This window comes from Aulonocara sp. 'chitande type north' Nkhata Bay, linkage group LG2 (genome assembly GCF_057382095.1).
Source record: "Aulonocara sp. 'chitande type north' Nkhata Bay isolate Kocher_YH1m ecotype deep benthic linkage group LG2, A_spYH_male_GT1.1, whole genome shotgun sequence".
NCBI lineage: Eukaryota > Metazoa > Chordata > Actinopteri > Cichliformes > Cichlidae > Aulonocara > Aulonocara sp. 'chitande type north' Nkhata Bay.
In genome coordinates, this window is record NC_141345.1 from 19,880,137 (window position 1) to 19,885,959 (window position 5,823).

The 5,823-nt window shown below is 37.5% G+C and overlaps 1 long non-coding RNA gene across 1 annotated transcript; it reads left to right on the forward strand.

The window, feature by feature from the left end:
- The first annotated feature begins 561 nt into the window (after positions 1–561).
- Positions 562–4,862, forward strand: LOC147337674 (uncharacterized). The gene is made up of 4 exons (XR_015131212.1): positions 562–990; positions 1,483–1,521; positions 3,280–3,369; positions 3,985–4,862. It is a non-coding gene; the product is annotated as an uncharacterized LOC147337674 (long non-coding RNA).
- The last annotated feature ends 961 nt before the right edge of the window (positions 4,863–5,823 follow it).

Here is a 5,823-nt window from a genome sequence, read left to right on the forward strand (position 1 = left end):
TATGACAGGGTTTTGGGGGTTTTTCAGTTCCTATTTTATAATTTTATATTTTAATTGTACATTTGGCCTGAGGCATCTATTCCCAATTAAAAGCACGCAATCCCCAACAATTGTATTTTTTTTTTATAATTCTGCTAATTCACACGCCCTGGGCCATCACAACCCGGAGGATCACATTGCAGACCTGCTTTCACTGGTGACAGCAAGGAAAAGGTAGTGTGGCCCCAGTCATGTTCATCTTTGTCACATTACAGTAAAACACTTCATATTACTATATGTGAATACAGCCAACCAAATGTTAGCAATAACAGCCTACCATTAGCTTATAAAAAGGCAAGCTAGTCTTAAAATGTACAACACAAGGTGATCACAAGTAAAAACTACTTGCTTAAAATATCCCCTTGGAATGGCTTAGGTCCTACCTCTCCGAGAGGACTTTTTCCGATTTTATTTCTTCCCCAGCTCCTTTTACTTGTGGTGTCCCGCAGGGTTCCGTATTAGGCCCAATTCATTTTTCAATCTACATGTTGCCCCTAGGCCTAATCTGTAGGAAGCATAACATCTGCTTTCACTCATATGCCGACGACTACACTGAAAAAAATGTTTTTTTGGCCCTGTAATTATTATTTCAATTAGCTATATAAATTTTACAAAAAAATACAAATTCAGTGCTATTACTTTAAAATAGCAGTTTTTCTTGTAGTGCATTACTTGAGGATTGTTTGTAATTATGTGTCCTCAGTTTTGTATGTAAATTGAATCATTCGATCCAAGTAATATTCACTAAACCAATTCATTGGCTTAATTAGTTGATATTTCCAAGTAAAATGTAATGGAGTGACATCAGTGAATATGGCCACCTTCTCTGCATTCGGAGCATGACGTCAAAGCCCCTCCCCACATTTGAGCGGTCTTTCTTCAGACATACCATGGTTCACATTTCGACGGTTGGCAGACTTGACGGAAATGGGAAGAAGTAGAACCATGAATGTAAGTTTTAAGCGGAACAAACTTTGTACGTTCCTGTTGGCTCACCTACTTAAGTCAGTTTCTCCGCACTGAAAGAAGCTGCGCTAGCAAATAGTGTATTTTCCTGCTAGACTTGCTGACTAACTTTCCTGGCAGGAGGTATGTCCAGAATTTCCCACAGCACTTTACAGCTTAGATGGCCACCTAAACAACACACGCCTGCTGCCTTAACTAACGTCTTTGTGAATAAAACGACCACGGTCCAGTTTAAAATAATTGCTGCACAGCTGCCATGAGGTGTATTTTGAAAAATAACAAAACAAAAAACGATATACGCACTCGATTTCACTCAAGTCTTCATATTGACCTGTTTTAAATTTGCCACCGAACTAACATATGTAAAAAAAAAAAAAAAAAATTAATATCAGTGTGCATCCTTGAGTTAGTAGAAATTAGTTGAAAAGCATATAGATAACCTTTTTTCTTTTTTTTTCTTTTTTTTTTTTTTTACAGAACATAGGACCTTCTGACTGCTAATTTGAACTCCACAAGGTAAGATCAAATTAGTAACGATTAGGTTTAACTTGTCACATAATTTGTCTGTTTAAGGTGCCACAACATGAGATGGATGTGTAAGATATGTAGCTTTGAGTCAGAGAAGAGGTTGGGATTGTTAAAACACTACAGACTAAAGCATGGAAATGGTGGTCGCAGCCAGTCAGTCCCTTGTCTTCACACTGATTGCCCTTGCTCGTTTAAAACATTTAATGCCCTTAAGACCCATTTGTCTCGACACCATGTGAAGCTGGTCACACAAAGTGGACCTCTTTCATTTACTTGTCTACTTTGCTGCTCTGTTTTTTTTAATTCAGAGAAGCAGTATTTTGAGCATCTTAACAACCACTTAAGGAAGTTTGAAGTAGTTGCATGTGTCTTCAAAGACTGCAACTTCAGTACAAATATTTATTCCACCTTTGCTACACATAGACACAGAAAACACCAGTCACACACCCTTGAGGATTTTAAAACTGAAGTATTAAAAAGCAAACCTAATGAACCCATGTTTGCTCAGGATGAGACCTATGTGGAAGAGAGCTTAGAGCTTTGGGATGGGGAACCACAGGAGTTGTCTCAAGATATAAAAGAGAAATTTGGCCATCTATTTTTAAAGTTAGAAAGCATGTTCAATGTCCCAAACAAATGCATTGATGAAATAGTAGATGAGCTTCAGTTTATATCCACCTCTGCATCTGGTCCACTTTTAAGAGATGTGGTGGTGTCCACCTTGAAAAGCCATAACTGTGATCTGGATCCAGCCATTATCTCAGATTTAGTGAAAAATCTTTGTGAGACACACCCTATAAGTACTGCCTTGGGGACAGGTGGCCCTTTCACAACTTATTACAAGAGAAGAGAATTTATGAAGAAGCATTTTTCAGTTGTTGAACCAGAAGAACACATACTTGATAAAAAAAAGGGCAAAACCTTCCAGTATGTCCCAATATTGCCCTCCTTGGTGCAGGTCCTAAGTAAGTCTTTTCAAGAAAACACATTTGAAGGTGAAAAAAAAACTGAAAATGACTTTAAGTACCAGACATTTCGTGATGGATCTCACTATCAAAACAACAAGTTTTTCTCTGTAGAGGAGAACAGAGTGAGTCTCATCCTGTACATTGATGACTTTGAGGTATGTAATCCTCTTGGGACATCTCGAAAAAAGCACAAAGTCACAGCTGTCTATTGGGTGTTGGGAAACATTCCGGTGCAGTTACGTTCCACATTGACATCAATCTACCTTGCAATTCTGTGTAAGGCTGAAGACACCAAGCAGTTTGGATTCCAGCGAGTTTTAGAGCCACTGTTAACAGATATCCAAAGCTTGGAGAAAGATGGTCTTTTTGTTCCAGCATTAGGGAAAGCCATTAAAGGGACTGTGGTCAGTGTGGTGGCAGATAATTTGGGGGCGCACTCTGTGGCAGGATTTGTTGACTGGTTAATATTGTGATAGGAGGTACTGATATGTTGCAAAAAATTCATTTGCATGTCCAGTGATGAGGCAGAAAACTTTCCTCACTGGGCAGAGACAGTTTCTGGACCCACAGATTATGACATGCACTGGACTCTTGTCTTAACACACATCGTTGAGAAATTCATGTTAAGTTGTACACTTCACAACGTTAGAATGTAACTGCAGGCTTACATTCTCCATGGGTAACTTTCTGTTTACATCTGTATGTGCTGTTATGTATGTATGTTACATATGTTATGTTGTGTATTTTCTGCAATAAATTTTCTTTTTGGGTTTAATAGCATCATGTCGATGGCAGAAGGGACATTATCATTCGTTGCTTAGTTGAGTATCTTGGAGAGAGTGGAGAGGAGCTGATCAAAGACCATCAGGTATCTGATGATCATAATGACTGTATTAAAATTGTCTAACCTTATAATCTGGTCTTCACTTGTGATGATATATTGAAGGTCAAAGATTCTCTACACTCGTGATGTTTTTTAAAAAAGACTCAAGATTAATATTTTCAATCAGGCTTTTAACTAATTTCTTAAATCTTTATGCTCTTACCCTTTATTTTTTAAATCATATTTAATCTTTATCTTATCTGCCTTAAACTTTAACTTGCCTTTTGTCTGGTTTTTTTCTGACTATTTAACGATCACTTATTAACTTTATTTTATGAGCAAAAGAGTATTTAATTTGATTATACCTTTATAACCTATTTTAATGATTTAATGGTTCTGGTCTACCAACACGCGTGCCGTCCCATGGACAGCTCCAGGCTGGATGGCCCCCAAAAGGGATTTTCTTTGTCTCAGGGTCAGCCTCTGTGAAGCACGTTCTGTAACTTTACGTATGAAAAGTGCCATATGAATATTGTTTGATTTGAGTATACTAAATTGAGTATACCTCTTTTTTATTTTTACATTTTTTTTCTCTTAACCTTTTCTTTTACTTGGAATCTATTCTAGTTATTTCTAATTGTGGTTTGTTTGTTTTCACAGGAGGACGTCAGCCAAGAAGCATTGAAAGAGGACTGCAGTAATCACATGATGAAGATCATCGTAATCCATCCCAATGTGGCACAGGAAAACCAAGATCCTGTGAACGTGTCGGTCATCATTGAGGGGACAGAAATTCTGGAGGACTGCGGAAGTGTGACAAACGCTTGCCTCCTGCTCATGGGTGTCATCTATGCTGTCAACTTAAGTTACCCACTGAAACTGAAATATACGTTTGAGGTATTTCAGAAGCTGTTTCTTGAGCTTGACATCCTTAAAATGTCACCAAAGGTCCAGTCTCTCCACAAGAAACTTTTAGCGTGAGTGTTCCAGTGTTATTTGTGCTTTTGTCCAGTACAATTAATTTGTTTGCATTTTGTCTGTTTTCTGACAGTAATTTCAAATGTTGCTCAGTTTTATACAAGTTCTTTCTGTCCTGAACGTTCTGAGAATGTCTGCAAAGGTAGTGATTGCAACTGTTAATGGACAGAGTTGATGTATGTGTTCTGAAAGTTGATTAGAAGAAAGGGGACAGTGCACACTGAGTTTTTGAATAGCATTTTTTTTTTTTTTTTGTATGTGTGTATATGCTCTGTTTTGAAATTTGCGATCAAGAAGTTCTATGGCCATGTTTTTTGTGGTTATAATGTTATGTAGATATTTTAAATATATCTATGCCATTTCAACTGTGAAATAAAAGTGTCTCTTAAGCTGCAAATATTTGTTTTGGAAAATATTGATTTATTATTTAATAGAATAATAAGAATATTTATTCAATTCGATTAATATTAACTAGTACATTCATAATAAATATTACTTAATAATTACATAGAATATAACAAAGAAAAGATGAGTAAGAAACACAAAGAAATATCAGCAATGTTCACTTGGGTTTTGTAATTGGATGCAATGGTATTCTGAGTAAAAGTTACAACCTATAGATGAGTATTGCCAGTGCAATTTACTTGTGTATTTCACATAAAAAATAGATGGTTCTAGTAAGTAAATATTACTTAGAAATAGCCCGAGTAAAGATTACAAGCACTTTCTGTGTGGAAAAAGTTGCCTAGCTTTTTTTAAGTAAATGTCACTCCAATTTTTTTTCAGTGTAGGGATGGGTATCGAAACCCGGTTCTTGTTGAGAACCGGTTCCCACTGTTTCAATTCTGTGGAATCGTTTGCCATTTTTGCAAACGATTCCATTATCGATTCCAGTCGCCCCGAATGACGTCACCGCGTTGCGGAGCGTCATTTACCTGGCTGGAAACACGGCGCCAGCGGCTCAAATGCTCAAAAGCTTGGTTATACTTTACGAGAACGGATGACAACAGGGCAACTTGCAATACTTGCAAAGTAGATATTTCATTTAAGGGAGGAAACACTACGAATATGCAAAAGCATTTGCTCACAAAACACGTGATAACCTTAAATGAATGTCGTGTTTTTAATTCCGCTCCGGACTCGTGAATCTCAACCCAGCAGCAGCGGTAACGTTTGCACGTCCTCTCCCGTTAATGCGGCAGGTAAATAATCAACTAACAGTGCATATTATGTTAGCGCGATCTGCCTTATTACAAAACCTGCCATTACTGTGCATTTAGGTGACCATGATGAGAGAGACAGACAGAATCTGGCTGGCTCAGACGACACCCAGATTTATCTACGGTTTAATAGAAACACCTAGAAACATGGAATCACTAGTCAAATGTCTTGACGAAGTTAAAACCTGGATGGCCTCAAATTTTCTTACGTTCAACGAGGATAAAACTGAGGTAATTATTTTTGGACTGAGCTGTTATTTCAATGCCCCAGATTTGGACTTATGCAACCTAACATGTGCTG